Genomic DNA, 27,144 nt, shown 5'->3' with positions numbered 1-27,144 from the left:
GGTCCGGTCCGTCCAGGTCTCCGGACGCATAAATGTCCACAGTTCAGATGCACCAAACAGGAAAGAGAACTCCAACAACCTCCGGCTTTATACAAAATAAAATCATTTTGTCTTTATTAAAAACTTTAAACTGTTTAGAGATGCTTTATTTGTCCTCACATTAATTTTCAGATATATCACGACCAGACATCCCATACTGATTAGAATGTACACTTTAAAAAGCAGGCAAACTAAAATCAAAACACACTATCAAGTTTTATATGACAAACTTCTCTTCTGCCTGTAATCAAGCTATAGTCGAACGTTTCTGAATGTTTACACAGCTGCATATACGGCCCATTTGCAGGCTGTTGTCCATAGATTTCGTGTTTTCTACAAAATACATATTCAGGACCATGTATGCATTTTATTCTGAAAGGCCCGAATGTCAACATCCTGTTGCACGAAATTCAGCGTGTTGAAGCACAACAACCAGGATGAAGAGACGCTGATTTTGGAAGTGGAGAATCATAACATTTTATCTGACCCCAGTCATCCTTTCTACCAGGATGTACAGAGAAAGACACCAGTGTGGCCCAGACTGCTCAGCTTTTGGAGGTCGATGCTAAATAGCTCTGCGCTGCTCTGCTTCCCCAGCCGGGCGGAACAGAGACGCAGCGGAGCATAGCGGAGCGGTGGGTTTTGAACAAACGGAGCGGAGCTGAGCGCAGCGGTCCGGAGCGCAGCGGAGCGGAGCGCAGCGGAGCGGAGCGCAGCACAAATGTACGCAGTGGAATTTAGCGGTTACCGTTGTCCACATTTCACACATCATTGTCTTAAAAGACGGTTTAACAAGTTTGTGACGGAAGACAGCAGCCACAGTAACTCCAGGCTGCTGTTGTCAGGCATTTCATAATTCAGCTGATTGTTTTTTGATTTTTGTTGGGTTTTTTTTTTGACTCTGCAGGGTGAAGCCGTGGAGTTATTAGCAGCAGTCAGTGACAAGATACTTTTTTCTGACAACATTGTTTTAATGTTGAAGATTGGATAGTTGTTTAGATTCAAATAAAAACATTATCTTTGATTATGTGTGCCCGGCCTGCCTTTCATGTGCCCAGACAAAAATTGGCCCAACGCCAAATCAAGTTGCCGACCTCTGATCTATGTAGTCTGTCAGGCTGGCCGAATCCTCTTCACTGTGCTCCAGGATCTACCTAAAACACTCTAATTCCTCTACTTTCCAAGGCTTTTAGAACCGGGTTAGCAAAAATGATAGTTAAGTGAATGAATGAAACTTTGAACAAGTTTAGTTTGCATCTGCCGTCTGACAGGAAGTGCATCACTTTCCACCTCACACGTCACCTACCTCTGCCTTCTCCCTCATGCAGAGCTTCTTTTCCTGTCAGCTCTCATTTATTGGGGTAACGTCCTAAAGAGGTAGAACATGTGGAAGATTTTATTAAGAATCAGTGTGTAGCACAAATGTACCCTTGTGTGTTTAGGTTGAGCAATTCAGCTGCCTCAGAAAAATGAAAATATGAAGGGACTGTTAGGCCAGATCAGAAGCTCTAAATTCGGCTGGGAGCCTAGGCTGAGTAAAAGCATGGACACACACACAGGAGTGCAAGTGAGGAATGTTTAGTAGCAAGATAATTTGAATGCAAAAATGTATATTTACAAAATACAAAGCGCGCAATAAAAATAAAAGAAAACACCAATAAATGAATAAACCAAAATGAATCAGTCTTGTTGGCCTTTTAGTGTCTTTGTCTTTCAGTCCCTCAAGTGCTTGCCCAATGTCCAGTGTGTCTACCAGGATCTTTCTGGGGTTTGGCTCACCATCTAGTGCAGAGAATCGATTCTCTTCTGGAATTCACAAATCTGCAATCCAATGGATTACACAAATCCAAAAAAACCTGACCTGTTGGATAGGTCACAAGAACAACAGCTTACTTTTTGGCTGTAATTACTATAGCTCTCAAACAGTTTTAAAATAAGTGAAATATTTGAAATGGATCCAATTTCTTATTCCTGTACAGTAAAAATATATTTAATTTTACCCAACTCGCTTTTTAGTGCATATTAAATAGACACTAGGTTCACAAGTATCCAGAATTACACAAAATAAAGATTACAGTACATGTGAAGGCACTTAGTTACAATAATTGATCTACAATGGTTTGAACAGCAGTGCTTCACATGGAGCTAACAGAAGATAACATTGCCAACAGCAATACACACATACAACTCATACAAAAGATAAACTTTTACCACTCTGCAGCCAGGATATAACATAAACCTTGGGATGACAATCACTGTTGTGGGTCATGAAACCATAGCTAACCCCCTTCAGTGTGAAAAGAAGCTCTTTTTGTTGTAAAAATGCTCTTACAGTAGCTAGCGGAGTTAGCATTTAAGCTAGCGGAACGTTAGCATGCTAACTAGCCACAACACACAAGGGCTGTGTTCGAAACTGCATACTGCCTACTACATCCTTCCATACTCACACTATCCATCCTGCATCCTGCATACTCAGTCCATCAGACAGTATGCAAAGCGTTTACACTACAGCATACTACATAATAACCCACAATGCATTGCACTCCTCCCCGAGCCGAAATCGACCCGCTAAAGCTGATTTCACTTTAGCTCCAAACTCTTCAAATGTACAACTTCGAGATTTATTTTTAAATTAGGCGACAAAGTGGTCGTTTAGAGGCTGACTGTGTCGTTTATTTGTCCGAATACCAGCCGTTTATGATTTTGTTCGGACGAATTCGGCGAAATGTGAGCCAGCCACAGTGAGCGGCTCCAGCAGGAGGAGTCAGAGAAGAAGAGAAGGAGGAGAGAAGCAGAGCACACAGGAACCCCGGACCCGCCACGGGGGGCCCCACGCCCGGCGCTGTGGCCGCGGCAGTCGGTTCTCCTGACCCAGCGGCCCAGCCTCCGGGCCCGGTCGGGCTTTGGCGGCGGGCGACCGCTGATCACGCCGCCGGCCGCCCCCGCCACTCCGACCGGCTCCCCGCCGACCCGCTCGGCAGCGGGACCGAGACGCGCGGTCTCACCCAGCTGTCCTACGGAGCGGGCCCGCCCCGGGCGTCGCACCGAGTCGGTTCTGGAGGTCCGGCGGCGGACCCCCGGGCCCCCCGGTGCGGCGCGGCACCCCAGCGGCGGGCCTGCCAGCGAGCGCAGAGTTTCTCACCCAGATCGCGGGACCAGCCCCCCGACCACACCCGCCGGCCGCCAGGCGGCGCAAGCTCTGTCTGGCGCAACCGCTGTCCGTCGCGTTGCATCTTGGGTAATTTCAGTATGAGTAGTGAACACACGATGTCTACTCAACATTTCTGGCGAATGCAGTATACATCCGGGAACTTCTCGTATACTCAAAATCGCATACTGCCAGTGTAAACGCACTGCATACTCAATAAGTTAGTATGAGTAGTAGGTAAGTATCGAACACAGCCAAGGTAATTACTCACCATGCTGATTAGCAGGTGTAGCACTGCTGCTCTGAGCTCACGTGGGTTCACAGCCTTTGGCTCAATATCTTTAAATTTAACAGTCAGTAGGCTTATATATATCGATGTCTGAGCCACTTCTGAGTTGGTTTGGCTTACCAAATCTCCAAGTATATTCCACAATAAGGCTGCTGCTGCCACGTTAGCTCTCTGCTTCTGGTGGTGAGGATCTCTCCCAGTCTGCTGTCTGGCTCTGTCCAGCAGAAGCTGCGTGCAGGCAGACTGGAGAGAACCCCGCCCCCAGTGGCTGAGAGTGGTAATGACAATAAATGGTGATTGCCTGTTAAACACATCAGGAATCAAAATGTTTTTCTTAGTTATTTTCTTATTTGTTACTTTTTTTAGAGTTTTTAATTTTTTAATGAACATATTTTTAAAAAACTGTTTTTAATCACTATTCGTCCTTATTGAGAAATAAGGTTTTTAATCAATATTCATCTTTTTGATTTTCCATGTTCTTAACACTGGATTACAAGTGTCTCAACAGACTGCGATTAGAAAACAATAGTGCAACAACCATGATTTGGGAAATGAAAAGAAATGAAAAGACATGGACATTGTTTTTCTCCTTTCTTAAAAATGAGAATATCCACGTTGCCATCTCTGATGCTCCAAAGACGTTTGAATGACAGATCAGAGAGACAAATTTGCACATGTGCAAATAAGACATGTACATTCACACAGTCACAGTCAGGTCACCTACACTGGCCAGTGCAAAATTGTTCTGAGCATGTGTCTGAAATCGAGTCAAGCAGAAAATCTGATCAGGTGATCTGAGTTGGTCAATAAAAGGAGATTTTACTGCAGGTCAAAGTCTTCTCTCACACAAAGTTAAATATTATCAGATAATATTACTGGAGGCCTGGAAGAAGAGGGAGAAACCCAGTGGAGAAGACTGGATTCATCAGGACTGATGGATATGGATTGATGTGTGTTTCAGAGTCAGATCCACTCTTCACTGAACTCCAGTCAACTCTTCACTTCAACACAGAGTGTGTGTTCACACCCTGAACTCTCTCTCTACATTTCCTCCACCCCTCCCTTCAGAGCAGCAGTGGGTGGAGCCACATGGTGACTCAACAGGTGGAGAGCAGATAAATGAGTGTGACTTCTCCAGAAGTGAAGCAGACGGGAAAGAGAGGCTGGACGTCTGCTCAGGATTTCTACTGCTGTGAGTAGAAACTAATGCGAACACTCCAATCAAACAGCTGAGGGAGCTTGATGACGACAGGACACACTGAGGGACATTGCAAGAAACACAGCAGCTACTTTACTGACTTACTGCTTCCTCTGTGTCCACAGTAGCTAGCATTAGCTAACAGCTGAGTTTTCACATCTCTGTGGATTCAAATAGGAAGTCCACAGATGGGATTATTAGTTGGAGACGGACCAAAGAAAGAGTGAGTGAGTTGAAGAGCAGAAGTTGAAAACTTCATCTGTAGATGCAGCAGCATGGATTTGACACAGCCCATGCTGGGTTTGAGTCCTTTTCAGAGGCGGAGCGTGGGTCTCAGTACAGAGGGGGCAGAGCATTCTCGACGGGCCCTTATGATAGTAATTTTACCATTCAAACAATCCCTCATCCTACCATCAAACAACACACTAATGCTCAGTTTATTTAGCCAAGCAAAACCTGTATGCCTCAGAAAGCAGAATAAAGTCACAAACCAGTTCACAAACTTGTTCTGAAGAACAAATACACATACGCACGCACACACACACACCAAATGCAGCCTGACAGGTGTCATCTCAGAGCATCCGCTGTCCATGGTGCTGAAAACTCAGATTAAAAACTTACTGGCTAAATCTGTACCATCTTTGATACAGCTTAAATATAAAATGAACACAGCTGGTCTAAAATTACACAATCTATTCAGATAGATATAGACACAGCTATCTATATCTTTTGGAATTCATGTACATATATTAGAAAAAAAAATAGACTCGGCGGTCTCTTATAGTTGAGAGCAACACAAGGCACATTCAAATAGCCAGTGTTTAAGACCACAGCATTCTGATAAAGATAATATTTCTGAAGGTTTCACTGACTCACCAATGGCTCCGATGTTAGGCTTTGGGTAGTACCGCTAGCAGCTAGCATAGTGTTTAGCATACTGTTTAACTTTCCTCCAAAGAGTTCAGATCAAGTGCACAAGAAATAACTCGTTCATGCCGCCCAGCCAATCAGTGCTGGCTTACAGCTCTGATGCATTCATGGACAGTCGTAATGTAAGAATTGGCAAATTGGAGCCCACAATAAAATGCGTATACCTTCTCGCACACACTGCACATTTTATTATAATAATTTATTTAAGAGTAAATGTGAACACATCACATGAAATGGGGTCCTATGACCTTGTGGGCCCTGGGGAAACCACCCCCTTGCCCCCACTCTGGCTCTGCTGCAGGTCCTTTTATTTAAAGGTGCATTAAAGCTAGGGTTGGCGATCTTGGAAAACTAGCATGTAGCACGAATGTAGCATCTCCCCAAGGCTCCGCCCAGCTCCCACCCCATTGGAGGAGCTCCGTTGGGAGCGGAGACGCAGAGACGTTCCGCGCGCGTGGTGCGCGCGGTGCGCGCAGCACTTCCGCGTCCAGTGCGTTCCTGGCGTAACCTGTCCTCAGCGCTTCGTTTCTTCTTTTTTCTTTATTTGCACTATGCCAAGTATGGCGCACTCACCGGTAAGTAAAGCCCCAAACATTCTTCTCCGCCATTCTGCAACAACGCTCCGTCCTTCTACGCGCACTGAATCAGGGTCAGTGCACGCCATTGACATGTACGCGCAGGGGGCAGGTCGAACGGCGAAGGGATTTGATTGGTTTAAAAAAAGGTGTCCCGTCAAGACGATTGGTTGCTGTTTTTCCCGTTTTACTCCTGCTGTAGATAGCGGATATTTTCCAAACTACTTTAAGAACACGCTATGAATTGTTTCCCATCAGGTCATAAAGATCATTTTAACCAGTATTTAAAAAAATGTATCTCATTCAAATCGCCAACCCTAGCTTTAAGGAGTTTGCACGTTTCGTGCGAAATAGCGGCCCCTGCAGGCCTTGGACATAACTGCAGCTTAGTGAAACTCTCTTGCCTGTGGCTTGTGTCCATGTACGTGCCCGAAAGAGGGGAACTCCTTCCTCGCTCTTTAAGTAGCACTTGAGTAAAATTTAAGTTTCTTTTGCCTGGTGGGGTCTCTGCTGGAGCTGTGGCAGTGCTAAATGCCGGTCTGTTCTTACTTTCTGGAAGATCCATCCTCATACTGGTCGCTAAGCATCTGGTGGATTAATGGCGGACAAAACGAAACCTAAGGAAATCAGGCCAGCTGGAGCGCGCATTACGTCACATCATCTCAAATTCTCCCCCAAAAAATTCTGGTGCCAGTGACAAGTGACAATTTAGCGCCGTTAGAGGTACTTACAATTAATATGTCAGGGCACATTGCACACATTATTGAATATTTGTAACATTTTTATGGTGGAAAATAAGTATTTTTAAAGTTGAAAAACTCCTTAATGCACCTTTAAAGAAAAACACCAAAACAAAACCCAAAAAGAAATTAAAAAAAAAAAAAAAAAACTACCTTGGGAGTCCTTTCAGACCTACCTCCAGGTGACACCAAAAACAAAACAGCTACTGGAGGTCCTCTCCGACCTCCAGCTTCAAAGTCCTGCAACTTCTCTGACACCTGCCAGATACTGTACGGTGTCGCTGCAGTCCATGCCCCCCCTCTCTCTGCCAGAGTGGCTGCTTCTATGCCTCTATTGGCCCTTTGGGGGGACAGTCAATAATCCTGTACAGGTGAACATAGTCATCCCTCCCCACATTCCTCTCTGCAACCAGTCCCTCTGGCCCGAACCTGAGCTAAAGCACACCCCAACACCTCCCTTCACATTCCAGCTGAACGACAGCTGGAAGGTGAAGTGAAGCTGCTGGATTTCCTGAAAGAAATCAAGCTGTGACGTCCTCTCCCTTCTCTCCACACTGAGTCACTGCCTCTTCCTCTTTCACAGATCTCAGCTGAGAGATCACTGACGTCTCTGAGCTGCAGGGGGCAGCAGCTCACCGAGTGGCCTCTTACTGTGAGGAACACCTCCAAGGTCTGTAGGAAATACTTCAATTGAAGAAACGCCAGCTGGTGGAGCCCTCCAAGAAGCTCCAGGAGAAGATCTGCTCTCTTCACCATGAGGTGAGGATTTTCTGTCGCACTGATCAGCAGTGTATCTGTTACCTCTGCACCATGGACCAACACAGAAGCCATGAAACAGTCCCAGCTGCAGCAGAAAGGAGCCAGAAGCAGAAGGAGCTGGAGGGGAGTCGACGAAACATCCAGCAGAGAATCCAGGAGCGAGAGGAAGACGTGAAGCTGCTTCAGCAGCAGATGGAGGCCATCAATGTCTCTGCTGAGGATGTGGCAGCAGCTGTGTCAGAGAGCAGACAGAAACTGCAGGACATCCTGAGAGAGACTGAAGAGGAGAAGCTACTGCTACAACCACAGCCAGAGAGCAGAGCAGACTTCTTACAGTATTCACAGCAGATCACTCTGGATCCAAACTCTGCACACAGAAAGCTGAAATTATCTGATGGAGACAGAAACTAACTTTAACAGAGGAAGTTCAGCCTCATTCTGATCATCCAGACAAATTCAGTGAATATTTTCAGGCTCTGAGCAGAGAGAGTCTGACTGGACATAGTTACTGGGAGGTGGAGAGGAGAGGAAGAGTAGTTGGTGTAGCAGTCACATACAAGAACATCAGCAGAGCAGAGGGGGGAGAGGATTGTGGATTTGGACTTAATGACAAATGTTGGTCTTTAGATTGTGACGCTGACAAGTTTATTTTTTGGCACAACAACATCCACATTCCCGTCTCAGGTCCTCGGTCCTCCAGAGTGGGAGTGTACCTGGATCACAGAGCAGGTATTCTGTCTTTCTACAGCGTCTCTGAAACCATGACTCTCCTCCACAGAGTCCAGACCTCCTTCACTCAGCCGCTACACGCTGGAGTTTGGGTTTATGGTGATTCTGGAAACTCAGCAGAGTTGTTGAAACCTGAGTAGAGGACTCCATCAGATCTCCTTGTGTGGTTTTCTAAAGGAGCCTCCACATTTTCTGAGCTGAGACGTTGATGAGTTGATGAGATTTCTGAGAGGAAGAAGATTGAAACCAACAGATGGTCGGTCGTCTTCTCAGAGACTTTCTACGTGGACAAAAGGATGTGAGACGAGTGTGGAGAGACAGAAAGGAGCTGAGTTAGTGGAGAAAAACATGGCCACTGCAGCCATCAGTCCCCTCACTGATTCCTCAACTGATGCTTTTCTAATAGTTGGACTCATTTTTCAAGCTTCTCAAACAGGAAGTTCTTCTTCATGGACCACAGGAAGCTGCAGCTTTTCACACTTTGGGGGATTTGAAGTGGAAATTAGGAGCTTTCACATGTTTGGATTGATCAGTCTTTCTGTTTTCATGATTCTTTTCTGACATTTGATCCTTCAGAGTGAAGATTTGTGGATTTTCTTGAACAGTGAACTGATTGTTTTGGCTTTTTGGATCTTCATCTGTCACCAAGTGGCAGGAAGTTTGATTCTTTTAGCTGGAAATGACTCCAGTCTACTGAAACACAACACACACACACACACACAGGCGTGTATGCTGGTGGGTGTGAGTGTCGATTCCTCTGTTTGGTGGCAGAATGAGGAAGTGGTGTATGTGTGTAACGTCTTGTTCTCAGACTGGTCTCCGTCTCCTCCCACTCTTTTTGCTGCCATTCTGGTGGAACCAACAACCCGTAGAGAGAAGTGTTCTCTCTCTACACTGACTTCCTCATATGTGGCTCCATGATCACCTCATCCAAAAGAAGATTTTACTACAGCTCGAAGTCATCTCACACACTCAGGGCAGCTGCAAAAATCCAGACCAAGAGGTGACGATCCATGATTTTATTTGGTGAAATCTAAATACATGGTGTAGTGGTTAGTACTCTCACCTCACCATGAGTGGATTCCAGGTTTAGGGATCATTCTGGCTGAGGTTTGCATGTTCCTTCTGTGCATCTCTGCACTCCACATCAAAATAAATCCTATTGAAATCAGAGTGATGGAGATGCTGTGGAAACAGAGATTTGAATCATTTTCCTGTATTTTAGTTTCCCTGCTGTCGCCTCATTCTGACTGACATCTGTGTTTTCAACTAGCAGAACTTTGTTACTTTGTTCTGTTGATCTAGAGGAACTGGAGTGGAGGAACAAAGTGAAATATTAGCTGAGAATATTACTGGAGTTCTGGAGCAAGTCCAGAACCAAGAAACGGCTGGAGAATGGATCCATATTGTATCTTTGTGATGTAAAGAATAACTCGAATACAAAAGGAGGAATTTCGAGAGAACTGGAAAAAAAGAAAAAAACTGGATATGTCTCTACCATCAGACTTGATTGCAGCTCATCTTTGTTTGGGCTATTATTTCTTTGATCTACTGTCTTCTCTTTTTTTTTTTTTGTTTATTTTCATAACTGGATTTGTTTAAAAATATGTGCACTGGAAAAAGATGACCAGTAAGATTTACTGAAATAAAGTCTCCTCACAATTTACACTCACAATTTTAACTCAGCAACGAAGAAATTCTGGAAAACTGTCCGGCGCCTCAGGAGGGGAAAGCAGGTCTCCACTAACACTGTTTACAGTGGAGGCGGAGCTGCTGACCGAAGGAATACTTCGAGGACCTCCTCAATCCCGTCACCACGTCTTCTGTGGAGGAAGCAGAGGCCGAGGACTCGGAGGTGGACTCGTCCATCACCCAAGCTGAAGTCCCCGAGGTGGTTGGTAAGCTCCTCGGTGGCAATAGTCGAACCTCAGATTCAGGAGGAACAATGCGGTTTTCGTCCTGGTCGTGGAACACTGGACCAGCTCTATACCCTCCATAGGGGCTCGAGGGCTCGTGGGAGTTCGGCCGACCAGTTCATGTGTATTTTGTGGACTTGGAGAAGGCGTAAGACTGCGTCCCTCATGGTGTCTTGTGGGGGGTGCTCTGGGAATACGGAGTCCGGGGCCCCTTGTTAAGGGCCGTCCGTTCTCTGTATGACCGGAGTAGGAGTCTGGTCTACTTTGCCGGCAGTAAGTCGGACCTGTTCCCGGTGCATGTTGGACTCCGGCAGGGCTGCCCTTTGTCACCGGTTCTGTTCATAATCTTTCTGGACAGAATTTCTAGGTGCAGCCAGGGGCCGGACGGGGTCCAGTTTGGGGACAACAGGATTTGATCTTTGTGTTTTGCAGATGATGTTGTCCTGTTGACTCCATCGAACCTGGACCATCATGCACTGGGGCGGTTCGCAGCCGAGTGTGAATCAACAGGAATGAGGATCAGCACCTCCAAATCCGAGGCCATGGTCCTTGACCGGTCCTTGCCCGCTCCTGGTCGGTGGAGAGACCCTAGCCCAGGTGGAGGAGTCTAAGTATCTTGGGGTCTTGCTCACAGTGGGGGACGGATGGAGCGTGAGCTTGACAGGCGGATCGGTGCAGCGGCTGCAGTGATGCGGTCGTTGTATCGGTCCATTGTGGTGAAGAACTGTACTCTTCTCTTGTAATGCCGCATATCACGCATTGTCTTGAGGTCTGGGGCAACACCTATAAAACTAACTTGCATAGTCTGATCGTACTTCAGAAAAGAGCCATACGCATGGTCCATAACGCAGGGTTTAGGGACCACACTAATGTACTCTTTCTGAAATCAAAAACTCTAAAATTTGTCGATCTTTTCAACTTTTATACCCTTCAAGTACTGTACAAAGCACATAACAATATGCTTCCAAACAATATTCAACAATTGTTTAAGAATAAAGAAGTCAAATACAATCTTAGAGGGAATAAACATTTTAAAAAACAACATGTACATTTCACTTTTAAACAAATGTTCATTACATGGTCAGGGGTTAATCAAAGGAATGTGTTAGATCTGGATATCTGGTATAGTACTTCTATATACAAATTTAAATAATGGCTCAAGCAAAAAATGTTAGAAAATTATGCACAAATTGAGAACTTGTGAACTGTCTGATTTGTCAAGGATGTATTAATGACTAATGTACTGGTAACTTGAACCTTAGTAATGTAGTAAGCACATATCGACAATAGCAAACACTAGCCTAATAAGTTACTGAATATGCTTGGATATTTGTGTACCATGTTTTGGTTCTGTTTTCAAATTGATGTATGGATGATATATACTGATATACACTGACATACGTTCATAAACGTGCACATGCACACTGGTGTGTGTATGGGCGCGGGTATGGGTGCTGCACTTACATTAGACACTGACAGTGTTGGTCAGATTGCTCCCGAGGGGTGATCTAGCTACTGATTATTAATTGCTCCTTCAAGGGGTGGTCTCGTTACTTCTGAAATTGCTTTGTGTTGAAAGTAATCGATTACTGATTACTAATTTCTTAAAGGCGGAAAAAGCAGCAACTTTTTTTCATACAACATATCCATCACCAGGTTGGTTCGGCTCTGCCGTGCTCATGCACTGGGAAAACCTATTTTAGTTATTATTGAGCCGTTATATTATTTAATTACTTAAAAAGTAATTTGATTGCAGTCATCAATTGCTTAGTAATCGATTACTGATCAATACTGGACACTGACATACATTCATAAACGTGCACATGCACACCGAGGTGTGTATGGGCACAGGTATGGGTGCTACACTTGCATGCATTACTTGTATTTGGTATGAGTTCCACACTGACTCTCATCTATTTACTATGTATGTCATATGTAAGTATATCTTTATATTTATTGAAATTTTTGCAATCCCAGTGCTTCATGTTTGTATGCATATTATGTATACATAGTATTGCCTATATTAACTGATATGGTCTTGTCTTGAGAAACCGGATATAAGATCATATGGGGGTGGGCGCAAACAAGCATTTTGCTTCAGCCTACTCCTTTTGAGCACATTCTCTTGTTCTGATTACAATGTATCCTGTTTGTACATAAGAAACTGCTCAAATAAAACTAGTACTACTAGTACTAGTAGTAAACTAGTACTACAACTACTACTGGTCAGTCTCCGTTCCCACCCTCATTTATGGTCATGACACAGACCACACTCTCATCGATGTCATTGTCCATGTCTGCTTGTGGGTTCAGACTTGGACAATGACATCAATGAGAGTCTGGTCTGTGTCACAGACTACATACATTTCTGCACGGATGTAGTAGTGCCCCTGACAACTGTGCGCTGCTTCCCAAACAACAAGCCGTGGATCAGAAGCGACACAAAACATCTGCTGAACTGTAAAAAGGAGGCTTTTAAGTCTGGTGACCGGCAGAGAATGAGGACTGCTCAACATAACCTGAGGAGGGCCATGAGACGGGCCAGGAGGGAGTACAAAGCAGGACTGGAGAGGAAGCTGCAGGATAAGAGCTCCCGAGAGGTCTGGAAGGGCAGGAGAACCATTACTGGTTTCAAGGAGGAGGGATGTGTAACCCCTGGTGATGTGGACATGGCGGACGAGTTCAACCGTTTTTACAACCGGTTTGACTCTGTACAAACACACACACTAACGGATGTCCACCCGGCGGCCACTCCACCTCTGCTGCTGTGACCTGCTCCTCCTCACCATCCAGCGGCTGCTCCACCTCTGCGGCTGTGACCTGCTCCTCCTCACCATCCAGCGGCTGCTCCACCTCTGCTGCTGTGACCTGCTCCTCTCCTCCACCCAGCGGCTGCTCCACCTCTGCTGACGCGCCGGCCTTCACTGTGGAGGAGGTGCGTGTGGAGCTGAGGAGGCTCCATGGACGGAAAGCTGCAGGGCCTGATGGGATATCACCACGGCTGCTGAAGGAGTGTGCGTCAGAGCTGGCTGTGCCTCTCCAAACCATCTTCAATCGGAGTCTTCAGACTGGACGTGTCCCTGCGTTGTGGAAGACCTCATGCCTCGTCCCAGGGCCCAGGGGGGCCAGGCCTGCAGGGATGGAGGACTACAGACCAGTGGCCCTAACATCCGTGATAATGAAGACTTTTGAGAGGCTGCTGCTCCGGCTGCTCAAACCTCAAGTGGAGGGGGGGCTGGACCCCCTTCAGTTCGCCTATCAGGACAGCATGGGAGTGGACGATGCGGTCTTGTTTATGGTCCATCGGGCGCTCTCCTTTCTGGAGGGAGCTGGAGGCTATGTGAGGTTGATGTTTTTCGACTTTACAAGCGCGTTTGACACCATCCAGCCTCAGCTACTGAAGGGGAAGCTTGAGAGGATGGGAGTGGATCCTCTCTTTGTTCGCTGGATCCACAACTACCTGACTCTGAGGTCACAATACGTCCGGCTCGGGGGGGGGTGTATCTGGGACCCTGATGAGCAACACTGGTGCACCGCAGGGGACTGTACTATCCCCCTTTCTCTTCACACTGTACACTGCTGACTTTGCTCACAGATCTGCTGCGTGTCGTGTGCAGAAGTATTCAGATGACACTGCAATTGTGGCATGTGTGAAGGGTAGGGATGAAAAGGAGTACAGGGAGCTCACCGCGGGATTCACCACCTGGAGCAGGGACAATGGTCTCATTCTAAACACCACTAAGACGAAGGAGATGATCATTGACTTTGGCAGGAAGCCCTCTCATCAACCTGTCATCATCGACGGAGAGAGTATTGAGGTTGTTCACACCTATAAATACTTGGGTGTGCACCTTGACCACAAACTGGACTGGTCAGAGCAGCTCGGGCCCTGTATAAGAAAGGACAGAGCAGGCTGTTTTTCCTGAGGAGACTTAAATCCTTTGACGTGTGTGGTGACATGCTGTACATTTTCTACCAGTCTGTTGTTGCAAGTGCTGTTTTCTTTGGGGTTGTCTGTTGGGGCGGCAGTATGACAAAAAGAGACAGCAATCGGCTGGACAGACTGATTAGGAGGTGTGTGTCTGTGATGGGGAGGAAGGTGGACTCTGTTGGAGCAGTCTTGGAGAGGAGGATGGGGGCTCTAATGCAGAGTATCTTGAGGAACTCCAAACATCCACTGCACGACACAGTTGCAGCTCAAAAAAGTGAGCGAAGTAACAGGCTCCTGTCACTGCGCTGCAGAACTGAGGCTTCAAGAGGTCGTTCATCCCCTCAGCAGTCAGGCTGTATAACAGATGTGCCTGAGCCAAACTAAGTACAATCCGAGCACTTGTATTTATTGAACTGTTGTTATTTATTATTTGCATGTGAATGATTTGTGTGCTGCTGGACACCTGAATTTCTCCCTTGGGAGATTAATAAAGTTTTATCAATCTATCTATCTATCTATCTACAACTACTACTGGTCAGTCTCCGTTCCCACCCTCATCTATGGTCATGAGCTTTGGGTCATGACCGGAAGGACAAAATCCCGGATACAAGCGACTGAAATGAGCTTCCTCCGTAGGGGGGCTGGGCTCCCTTAGAGACAGGGTGAGGAGCTCAGTCACCAGGGAGGAGCTCGGAGTAGAGCCGCTATCCCTCCACATCGAGAGGGGCCAGCTGAGGAGGCTCAGCTTCTGTTTAGGATGCCTCCTGGGGAGGTGTTGCGGGCCTGTCCCACCGGGAGGAGACCCCAGGGAAGACTGAGGACACGCTGGAGAGACTATGTCTCTCGGCTGGCCTGGGAAAACCTTGGGATCCTCCCGGAAGAACTGGAGGAAGTGTCTGGGGACAGGGAAGTCTGGGCATCCCTACTTGGACTGCTGCCCCCGCAACCCGGTACCGGATAAGCGGTGGAAGATGGATGGATGGATGGCGTTTGTCTTGATATCAGTGTTTGTTCCCCCCTAAATGAAACAGAATACACACACACAAAAAAAAAACAACTATTCATTGTGGTTCAAACGCAGCCCTAACTGTTACGCCGTGTGTCCCTGTGGCCATTTGGAGTTGCTCAGGGCCCGTTTTGTCCTTTGTTTGTCCTGCCTCACCTGTTTATGTCTGCTCCTCTTGTTCTCCTGCCTGCCTCGTGACCGCCTTAATGTGTGGCACCTGTGTCTCCCCCTACTTAAGCTCTTCTCCCCTCACTTGTCTTGTCGGTTCCTTGTGGGTCTGTCCGTGTTTTCTGTTGTGTGTCCATGCCCTGCATCAGCTCCATTCGGTCCTGTGTTCCTGATTTTCTGAGTTCCTGAGTTCCTGCATTTCCTGGAAATAAATAAGTTTCAACTCCACCGGTGCTGCCTGCGCTTGGGTCACCTGCACCGTGGCACTAACATGTTCTCTACATTTAGAAAATACAACTTCCTTATGAGGGGTTTTTAAAATATGTATGATAACTTTAAAGGGGCTGTATCATGCAAAATTCACTTTTTGTATGTTTTAACCTTGTTATATAGTTATGTTCTCACCTAAAACACCCCAAAGCGTTTTTTTCCTTTGTGCCTGTGTGTTTGAGCTTTCCTGGTGTTTGTGCTGCTCAGAGAGGCAGCCCCTCCCACACCGTGAAAACGCTCTGTTTTCCCACGTTCACGTCACACTGTGCAGATGGCTCCCCTGAGCCCCCCCCTCCCGCAGGCCCTCGGCAATCAGCGTTGCTGCTTTTTGTAACTCCGATTTCGAGGATAAACTTTGACCATTGTCTGAAAGCAACAGTCAAGCAAGAGCAAGAGTCTGGAGGGTCTGAAGGGTCTGAAGGGTCTGCACTTGGTGAGTTTCTCACAGGAAAAGACGTTTTTGCGTGTGAAGAAGCTAGAGCTGAAGAGCTAAAGCTAGCCAGCATATTTGTTTTGAAGCTCTGATTGGTTGAAGTACGCTGTCAGTCAAAGTCCACAGGGGGAGAGGCGGGATTTTCAGTGAAACGGAGCGTTTTCTCTTCCGGGTTTCAGAATTAGCCCCAGAAAATATTTTATTTCACACAAAATGACTTTTCCTTAGCGCCAAAAATAAACTATTACCATGTTAATGCCATTTCTAGGGTTTGGACCAGCTAAAAAAAGCATGATACAGCCCCTTTAATAGAACATTGCTGTCAAAAAAATGTACAAAAAATGTGAGTTTACAGTTGATTCAAGAGCTGTAATATTGACCATCTCAAGTCCTTTATTACATAATACTGAAGGGAAAAACACATTTCATTTCACTACGTGTAGGAGCCAATTTATATATTTTTTTCATTAACCACCAGGGGGAGCAGTATGGGGAAAGTATAAATTGATCACACAGGTGATCAGGGGCAGGTGTGCAGAGAGGGACAGTGAACAGTCTTTCTACCGTGTCTGAGCCGCGTGTGGGGTCGTGGGAAGTGGAACTGTATTGTTGAGCTTTCCTGCTTCTGCTTGACCTGAGAACGGTGGATTTGTATATGCATCAGAAGAAAATAAATGAGTCGCCGCACTGAAACGGAGAAAGTGTGGTATTTGATTTGATTGACTCGCTGTGTGGACACGCATCCAAGACAATTCTCCTGCTCCACCTCAAAGGAACTCAAAGTGTATCAGCCCTATTGGGAATGGGCTGTACACTACGTGAAGGAAAGGAATCAGATACAGGATCTTTGTGCATTTGCTTGAATTAAAAATGCCTGAGAAGCTGAAACTTTGTCCAGTAGTTTTATGAAATAGGCGTTACATTTGCTCTCAGCAGCGTTTACTGCTGGCATTCTGAGTGTGATTACGTTACTCCAAGGACAATGACTGCAAACTCCTGTGAGTAGCAGCGTCTAAATAAATTCCTACACAAACTCTCAACCCAGATAACATTTTTCTACCTTATAACAAACTCTGTCTGCCAAAATCTCACCATTTTCCTCCATCGGTGCCTCCAGCAGCCCCGTAGCCGAGTCGTGGTCACCGTCTCTTCCAGTGTTTACGGGTCGGTGGCCGTAGATTGCATCCATTTGTTGGAACCATCTCCATGTCTTTTCAGCTCCACTCTTTGAGTTCTGGTCCTTGGTTCAGTTTTTTTTCGACATTGGGTTGAGGTCCGGTGGGATCCATGGTCCACCACCGACTCGGGAAGGCCTTGAAAAACTTCGGTCAGTACCAAACTCCGGCTGGATCTTTTCATCCCCCACCAAACAAATGAGCATCTGAATCTCCCCAACAAACCATGGAGTTACTGTATTGCTGAAGTAGTTTTTATTGCTATTATTTTGTTAATTTACCGTCCGTTGCTCTTCTTTTTCTCCTCCATATCAGTGCTTTAAACAAGGCGGTGTTTTGGGTTTTGCCGGAGCCATAGCTGGTTGCTGATTGGTCAGTGATTTTGACCCATCAGCGACCAGTATATTTGATGTCACATTCCCTGTCAGAGAATGCTGCACTCTTCCTCTGTTCAGAGCTCAGCTTAAAGTGTGGCTTAAAGCAAACCAGTCTTGTAACCACTGACTATTTTTAACATGTTTTCCTTTGTACTAATTGTGTTCTTTTCTTCTTGTATCTGCCTAGGGACTAAGGATGTAAATTAGCCTTGTGGCTATAATCCGGTAAATTTACGCCCGTTATTGTCTGGCAATGCAGACGTTTATTAATGTGCACTGTCCCCATCAAATAAATAAAAAAAATAAACATTTCCAGCCCGACTCAGCCTGACAAGACCCGTGGCCAGAGCAGAGCCGGAAATCCTACGCGAGTTGCGTTAAAGCAGGCTGATGGAAACGCCCAGAAGCGGGGTAGAGTCGAGTAGCGTAGGGGAGGAGGAAACATGCCATTAGAAACTGTTCACACCCATTTAGTCCAGGTTGTCTCATTAGAACAATGGATCAGCCATGATTGAAGTTCTCTTTGTGATCCCTCAGTCACAGCTGTGGTCCGGCTAAGAGAACCTCTTTATCCAGGGTTTTGGTGTTCTGACTTTTTAGTTGTTGTTGTTGTTGTTGTTGTAGACAGTTTTTATTGATATTGGCCGTGGCATGTAGCCGTTGGCCTAGTCTTTATATTGACTACAGAGGAAATGAACAAAATTGGACATTGTCACGAAACTTTGACAAGTACATCTTAAAAGCACCCAAGGTAGCATGGTGCACAACACAGTTTGTTGGCAAAATGTTCAATATTGCAACACAGAGAGAAAATGGAGACCTTCGGTAAAGCTCAGAACTGACACCAGTATGACAGAATTGACAATCAAGTTCATTATAATGTCTCCTGAGATCATAAGTATTCTGTCGCAGAACAGGAGCAAAGTTCAACATGGCCCGTGGAGCATTCTTAGTTAACAGTTTGTAGGCAAGACAAGCCACCAAAGTTCCGTCTAAATCTCAACTTGTCCAGTGAAAGAACGTTACAGGCTTCTTCTGAGACAGATTCCCGAACAGGAATGTGAAGAATAAGTCTAATAGTTCTGCGCTGAAGGTGCTCTAAAGTTTCAGATAGAACCTGGCCAATTCCAGCAAACACAATAGAACCATACTCAAGATGAGGCAGAATAATGGCCTTGTATAACCTTGTTAGAAGGTGGACTTCGCGAGGAATATATTGACTTAGGGCTTTCAAGACAAAAAGTTCCTTATTAACTCTTACACAAATATGACGTATATGCTCCCTAAACTTCAGATCATCAGACAGGACCACTCCTAGGTATGTGCAGGATTTAGAGAAAGGTATAAAGGCATTCATGAAGGAAATGCCCTTTGGCCTTAGCTGTGGGCAACACTTTGAGATGAACACAGTTATTGTTTTAGAAGAGTTAAACATCATTCCCCAACTAGCAGCCCAGCGTGATACCTGTATTAAAACAATGTTCAACAATGGGGTGAATTTACTCTCGGCTGAGGCCTAGTGGATGGGCCTAAGCTAATGCGGAGGGGAGCGATTCATTAAACAAAAGTAAAGCAAATCAAACCACACCCAGTGAAGCAAACCACCACCGCACACGGCAAACAACGAAAAATGCCACCTTCCGGGCACCAGCACGCCACCACTGACCTCCAGCCGCTGAAGGGGGAAGGAAAATAAAACACTTACGAGTTGACAAGTGAAACAATAAACCAAATTAACAAAGAAATAGAAAAACACACTAATGATACAATAAAAAAAGCACCTTCACACGCACACACACACTCACACGTTCACTCATTAATTCATACTTGGGGAGGGGGGGAACAACCCCCCAAACTAAGAACGTGCCAGCCACACTCTCAAACCTGGAGGTTAGTTCCACCCAGTAGACAGAGGAGCCGCTGGCCCACTGTAGTCACACGGCTGCTGCCGTGATACAGAGGAGCTTGGGATGAGTGGCTCCAGACTAGCAGGCTTAGAGACAAAGCACACTGGAGACAAGGCAGCAATGACCTCAGGAACAGATTACAGGAGCACCTGGATCAAAGGAGGGATGATTATTGCTGTAATTGCTAATGATGTGGCAAGCGAATATGGTGCTACATGTGAGGGGAGCATACCTTTCACAGCAGTGAGAACACACACAAACACTAAGGGAGGGAGCGAGGGCTCCAGCCACCAGCACCTCACCTGCGACCACGCTAGCATTAGCCACTGCAGAGAGAGAGAGAGAGAGAGAGAGAGAGAGAGAGAGAGAGAGAGAGAGAGAGAAAACACCTCAGCCAAACAATGCAGGAGTGCCTGAAACCACACCTGAAGCAGCACAGAGCAGCACACAAGCAGCACCCTGCAAGCAAACGCCCGTGCCTTAGCATGATGAGAGAGACGTCAACTGAAGCAGTGTTCTGCCATACCTGTCAGTCAGCGACCTCTGACCCAGTCAGCAGGGGCACAAAGGAAGATTCTTCTTCTTCTTCTTCTTCTTCTTCCTTTCCGGCAGACTGTGCACAACATTGGTGCATTGCTGCCACCCCCAGTGAATCCCGCAAATTACATCTTCACCTTCTGGGATCTATATCCTATTATACAGACCCGTTAACATAAGAAAAAGAACTACTGCCCGTGCAATTTCCCTGTCCCTCAATCCCTCACCCAGTATTGTAAAAAGAGAAAATGCTTTCAGACCCAATTTTTCCAGATTTATAAATAATATTCTCCTCTGGTCTGTGTATGCTGGACATACCATTAAGACATGGCTCACAGTCTCTAAGCACTCACAGAGAGTACATTTCCCATCCGGATGTTTCCCTATTAGCATCAACCCACTGGCTAACCCACAGTGCCCGAGCCTAAGCCTTGTTAATTTGACGTCCTCTGCCCTCTTCATATACACTCTCTTTGTAGGATGCACTAATGGCTGAATCTGAAAAAGCTTCCTTCCTCTGCTGTCTCCCTCCCACTCCTGCTGCCACTGGCGATGGATTCTCTTATTAATAAAGCTTCGGCACTCCATTTTCCCTAAAGGGACTCTAATATCCACCTCCTTCTTCCCTAAGCTGTATTTTGCTGCCCTGTCTGCCACCTCGTTTCCTTCAATCCCTACATGTGATGGCACCCACATAAACCCAACACTACATCCCCTTCTCTCCAGGTTGGACACCACCATTAGAATTTCCCCAACTATCTCCATTCTGGCATGTCCTCCCTCAGCCCCCCTTAGTGCCATCAGAGATGAAAGAGAATCTGAACACAGGACCACCTTGCGAAATCCCCCCTCCTCAACCCACCACAGGGCCCACAGTAGCGCTATCAGCTCTGCTGACAAAATAGAGACTCCATCAGACAATCTCTTGCTTTGACAGATGTGGATATGGGGAATGTATATTCCACAACCTACTTTCCCACTTTCTGGGTCCCTTGACCCGTCTGTGAAAACCTTAATAAAGCCCCCCCATCTACTACAAAGGAAGATTGGAGGGAGGAGCTGCTTTTATACTGGGCCACCTCATCAGCAGCCAATCAGCACTGGCCTGCATACAGCACATACAGCAGACACCTCTATGCTGCTACACAACCAATAAATTGATAGTTTTAGAAAACAAATGAATGTTCAAATGGATAAAAACCTATATGTCCATGTCTAGTTCAGACAATGAAGCGCATCGTTGTCTGCCAGTAATCACATGAATAGAAATCCGTGTGTCGGGTGGAAGAAGCAACAAGTTTTCAGGTCCCACTCGTAAGTATCCAGAGGGAAGTCCAAGTTTGGGAAGGGGATGTATTCTTTAAGAAGTGGCCTCACTGGCCTGCGAATGAGTTGTGGGGCAGAACAAAGGGCAGCTGCACTGAAAATTGCCCTACTAGTCTTCAGGCTCTCGCGCCTTCTGGCTCGCCATCACCTGACCAATTTCAGCAGTTTGATCTCTGCACAGCTCAGCTGCAGATGGCCAACGGCTCTGGTAGTCAGCTCCTACAGTTCAACATTCATGGTGTTTAGTTTCAGGATGATTAGAACTGATTTAAGCAAGCACCGCTCTGAAATACCGGCAGCTTCCTCTTGACTCATCCAGGTTTTTATGTCATTAAGACAAACTTCTAATTTGACAAACTGAACAGTGTCATGGATAAGTAGATCTGTGTATCATCTGCATAACAGTGGAAGTTAATGGAGTGTTCCCTGATGATGTTCCTACAGGAAGCATGGAGAATGTGAAGAGTATTGGTCCTAAAACAGAACCCTGTGGAACTCCATATTTAACTTTGATCCGAGCTGAAGAATCATCATTAACATTAACTAAGTGGAACTTTTTTTAACACTCACGGTAAGACACACGTCTTCGGCACCCCGTATCGTGACGTGTAGGTCGGATAAATGCGACCTGGCCGTTCAGACTGAAGTCGCATGGCAAAAGATCAGATATGTATCGGATTTAGGACCACATATCCAAGTGGCCTGGGTCGCATTTGAAAAAATCGGATCTGTGTCGTATCCATAGCAGACATTAATCCCAATGAACACAAACATACATAGAACCAGTGGCGGACCGTGCATTTCACATTAAGGCCTTCAGAACAGATCCGCCTGAACCAATCCACCTCTCAATAACTATTTTGTCTACAAAAAAAAATCTTATTATGCAGATATGCACATAAAGAGTTGTTGCACAGCAGATAGATACTTGTGCAGCCAGAATAAATGCCTTCGCTGAAGTGCACAAGTCTCCTACTACATCTGTGCACATACAATGAGCATCAACAACTTAATAAAACAGCAATATTATTTAGGAAAAGAGGAACATTTTACTCACCAAAATCCCGATTATTTGAAAACAAAATCCATCCTCCTTTCCTTCCTCAAAAAGAGTTCAACTGCTCTGTCATATAGATTATCCGTGCGTTTCAGTTCCATAAAGCCAGGGCTGAAAGTCCAGCTGCCCTGTGGGATTTCTGGCTTAAGTTTTATTTCTCTTCAGGTCTTCTTCTTCTTCTTCTTTGGAATAATTGAGGTAGGCGACCAACAACTTAGGTGCATAGCGCCCCCTACTGTATCTCTTGGTGAATGTAAATCAGAGGGCCTGGATCTGCTGTTGTTAGAAGCTAGAAGGCGCTGAGTCGCCAACTCGAAATCTGATTGGTTGAAGCAACTGTCTGATTGGTTGAAGCAGCTGTCTGATTGGTTGAAACAACTGTCTGTTTGACGCTTCACTTTACTTCACTGCGCCATCAGGAACGGATAGCGAAGGCCTCGGGCAGATTTCTTTGACCCTAGCAACAGATGATGCCTGAAATCTGATTGGTTAAATGATTTAATATGAAAAAAACATGTCTGGAAGCAGCGCGACCACGGGAAAACTATGAAAGGAACTGGAACATACCGTTTGGAATCATTTATTAATTATTTATGGACAAAATATAATTTACATCAGTCTGTAATTCAGATACTTTTTAGGCCAGCAGAGAAGGCTTTGCAGGCCCTGACGGCCCGCCACTGCATAGAACAAATACACTTTTGTGGATACGTAACTTTATTCAGGTGTTGCTTTGTACACACCCCCTGTGGCCACGAGATGTCACTGTTTGACTACGGCATTGTAAGATAATTGCTTCAATGCTTGTGCAAAGTGCTTGTGTGAGTTAATGTTTTGTAACTGTGCAGAAAGTTTGCACAGCGCGTGGAAAGTCTCGCCATACTCAGTTCTCGGAAAATGTTGTCTAGACATCTATTCGCAGAAGTAAGTCTGCCTTATCAGAAGAAGCGGAACCCACCCTTGAGGTGCGAACAGATGTGAGCCTAAGTTCAAGAGGATATGAGCCCGACAGCTCAGACTCTCAGGTGTTGCTGAATGTTTGTTTCTACTGTTACCATATTAGGAAATGTCTGTGGGCAGATACGCCCACGCTATGCTTGCTCTCCCAACTCAATAAAAGCTGAAGACAATCAGAAGGGGGACGGAGACAGTCTGTGAGTCGCTCACGCTGTGAGCGAACATTGTACTCTCCCATCTGCAGATGCAGCCAAAACCCAAATCTCGTCTCTGAGTGTTCACTATTTGGATTGTTTAACGTTTGAAGTGTCTTTGAACTCGACAGGCATGGTGCTCCATCTCCACAGAATTCCCTCCATCACTGGATTGACTGACTGAGAAGTAAACCATTTATTTACAGAGAGTTACAGAAACTCTGTCACTGAATAAATGTGTGCAGATTAATTTCACTCCTCATAGAGAGTCGTGCTGACATGATAGCATTTTAGCCTGAGTTTTTGTGTGAGCAGAACATCCAGGAGTGAAGGAACTTTACAGGAAAAGGAGGAATCTTTACAGGTTTTACAACAAACACACTCTGCCATCTATAAGGGAAGACCTTGCTCCTTTCACTTTATACCTGATGCTCATACAGGAGAACTTGGGTGCGAAATTCTTCTGTTTTTCTCATTGTGCTGCAAAGCCTGCTGCAGTCCTGGACTATAGCAGTTCAACAAAGTGTGTGTTCACGCCCTGAACACTCTCTCTTTACATTTCCTCCACCCCTCCCTTCAGATCAACAGTGGGTGGAGCCTCATGGTGACTCAGGTGAAAAGCAGACAAACTAGTTTCACTTCTACAGAGGTGAGGCAGACGGGAAAGAGAGATTGGACGTCTGCTCAGGATTTCAACTAATGTGAGTAGAAAACTAAAGTTACCACTCCAACTGATTGATTGACAGCTTGATAAGCTTTTTGTCATTGCAACAAGTGCAACTATAAGGAAATGGGCAGTCCACACACCTCAGGACAACATTGTTCATTCCTGGATGGTGGTTTTGACACTCACCGGTCCTCGGCCTCCCTCACTGCACTTCGTGTCCAGCCTCAGGACTCTGGACTTAGGTGGAACCCTCCGTGCATTGTGAGGAGCTTCCTTGTCTTGATATAGGTAACTTTTATCTCTTCCAGTGTTCAGGATATGATACCATCTGGGTGCCTGATTACTCGTAGGGCAGACATGTTAATAGCCTGGATTTTATTTTTGCCATTCAGCTGACTGTTCAGGACCTGTCTCACCCTCTGAAGGGATTTAGCTGTGGCTGACCTACAGGCTTCTTCATTGTGGTTGCCATTTGCCGGTGGTATCCCCAGGTATTTGTTGCTGTCCTCCACATCTCCTATGTTGGTAAATGGTAACTGGTCTGCACTTATATAGTGCTCTTCCTTTGCATTAGCAGACTCCAAAGCGCTTTACACTGCTTTAACACATCTACCCATTCACACTCACATTCACGCACCAGTGGTGCCTTCAGGTAGTTCAACCCCTTCAGTAGTGATCATCTTCCCTCTCCTTGATAGCATACACCAGAGGTGGGACCAAGTCACTGATTTGCAAGTCACAAGTAAAGGTGCTTTCACACCTACAGCATTTGGTCCGCTTGAAGCAGTCTAGAGTCCGCAACACCTGCAGGTTCGGTTCGTTTGCGCTGGTGTGAAAGCGGACCAGTAAGTTTTGGTCCAGGACAAAGAACCGTACCGAGACCTCCTCCAGAAGGCGGTCTCGGTGCGTTTCCAAGCGGACTCTAGTGCGGTTCGCTGCTGGTGTGAACGTTGACCGGCCTCAATCCTGCACACTCTGTTGTGGAGAAGGCTTTATGGTTGGCAGAAGCTTCCATAGCAACACATGCTGGCCAATCACTTCACTTCCGTCACCCAAAACACACTATTGTGTGAACAGCGCCACCAAGGGGCTGGAGGGTCATAGAGGATAGTTCGTCTGCAAAGACAAGTGGTGTGAATGCGAACTGAACTAGTTGACAGCTGCGACATTTATGTCCGAACCGAACCACTCTAGCGGACTAGTAGATGTGAAAGCACCCTAAGTCTCAAGTCTTCACCCTCAAGTCCCGAATCAAGTCCCAAGTGGAGACTGACAAGTCTCAAGTCAAATCGCAAGTTCCACACTTTCAGTTTCGAGTCTTTTCGAGTCATTTTAACAACAAAGTAATGTTACATTGAATTTACACAGTTTAGCTATGCTTTTAAAATATTTATTCACTAAAACAAATTCATTGTGTGTCTGTGTGTGTTTAAGAGAGTGAAACAAAACAAGTACATGAACACGGTTGTGTGTTTTCTGTTATTTAATGGAATACTCCGAATATTTTAGACCCATGCCTTTTCCCTAGTATTAGCCAGAACTGGTTTTCAAAACTCACCGAGCACACTTTTATATACTTCTGCTCCTTCCGGCTGCTACTGCTGTGCGCCGGTATATCCTTCTGTGGAGCACTGCGCATGCGCAGGTCTGTGTGTATTAAAACGTTATTTTAAAGGGTTGAAGAGAAAACACGTCCTTTAAAATGTTTTATAATCATTCGGATTTACTTCACATGCTAATACGCCATCCCCTGGACCACTGGAAGGAGTATTTTGTCCACTTTCATCAGTCTGGCTCTGTCTCCTATTGACTTCCAGCAATTGAGCTAAGCTAACTATGATGCTAACAGCCAGGAACCAGCCACTGGACGCAGAGACACACAAAAAAGTATTTATGAGCTTGTCTAACTTTGTCAATGATAGGGATAGGGCGTGGGTCCAAAATCTTCAGAGTATTCCTTTAAAGCTTCTGTCTGGAGTTTTGAAAGAGAGAGGTTTTTTTTAATCCAACGTCTCAGGTTCCGCCCTCCCTCTGCTTTCATGAGCGACTAAGCCACGCCCCTTTGATTGTGCACGCGAATTATCTGTCGGGTGAAAATGAGAGCCTCCGAGTCCTACAGCATCCTACATGTTTAGCTGTTTACGGTGGATGTTCAGCAGACCATGGATATATCTGAGGTGAGCACGGCGGCTGCTGCGTAGCTGACTTACCTCTGCCTGGGCGAGTGTGAGTGCTCTCTGGCTGCGACGCTGCGTGCACAGGTTGATTGACAGCACGAGAATGCGGAAGCTCGAAATCTATTGGCTGACGCTGACCGGCACTTTTTCGGATAACACGGGGGTCTATGAGACGAAGGCGGGGCTCATAAATAAATTTTTATATTGCTTCATGCTAATATTATATTGTAGTATCGAACCAGACTAACACATTTAAGCTCTGTTGAAAAATGATACATACGTTGGAAACGAACGGAAACTCCGAACACGAGCTTTAAGGTAAATGTCAAACTTAAAGGTGCCTTAAGGAGTTTGCACGTTTTATGCGAAACAGCGCCCCCTGCAGGCCTTGGACATAATGCAGCTTAGTGAAAAACTTGTGCCTGTGGCTTCAGAGCACGGAACAGGGGAACTCCTTCCTCGCTCTTTTAGTAGTGCTCGAATAAAATTTAAGTTTCTTTTACCTGGTGGAGTCTGTGCTGGAGCTGTGGCAGTGCTAGAAGCAAGTCTATGCTTACTTTCTGGAAGATCCTGCTCAGGTGTTGCTCACTAAGTATCTGATGGAGTAATGGCGGACAAAACGAAACCTAACCAGCCGGA

The 27,144-nt window shown here is 45.9% G+C and overlaps 1 protein-coding gene across 5 annotated transcripts in view; it reads left to right on the top strand.

Annotated features, from left to right (window-relative positions):
• The window catches only part of LOC115408986 (tripartite motif-containing protein 16-like), a 50,603-nt gene that overhangs the window by 10,927 nt on the left and 12,532 nt on the right, over positions 1-27,144 (top strand). For 2 of the 5 annotated variants that reach the window (XM_030119940.1, XM_030119937.1), the window contains exon 1: positions 24,316-24,362. The exons of 1 other annotated variant lie outside the window; for it this stretch is intronic. The gene's annotated coding sequence lies outside the window, so the exon portion shown is untranslated. Of the gene's footprint in view, positions 1-4,544; positions 4,669-24,315; positions 24,363-24,593; positions 24,617-24,720; positions 24,820-27,144 lie in introns of those variants that run through there. 2 more of the 5 variants (XM_030119938.1, XM_030119936.1) reach the window with 2 other exon arrangements.

Source organism: Salarias fasciatus, chromosome 22 (assembly GCF_902148845.1).
Source record: "Salarias fasciatus chromosome 22, fSalaFa1.1, whole genome shotgun sequence".
Lineage (NCBI taxonomy): Eukaryota > Metazoa > Chordata > Actinopteri > Blenniiformes > Blenniidae > Salarias > Salarias fasciatus.
Note: the sequence above shows the minus strand (reverse complement) of the source record. Positions and strands in the feature narration are given on the sequence as shown.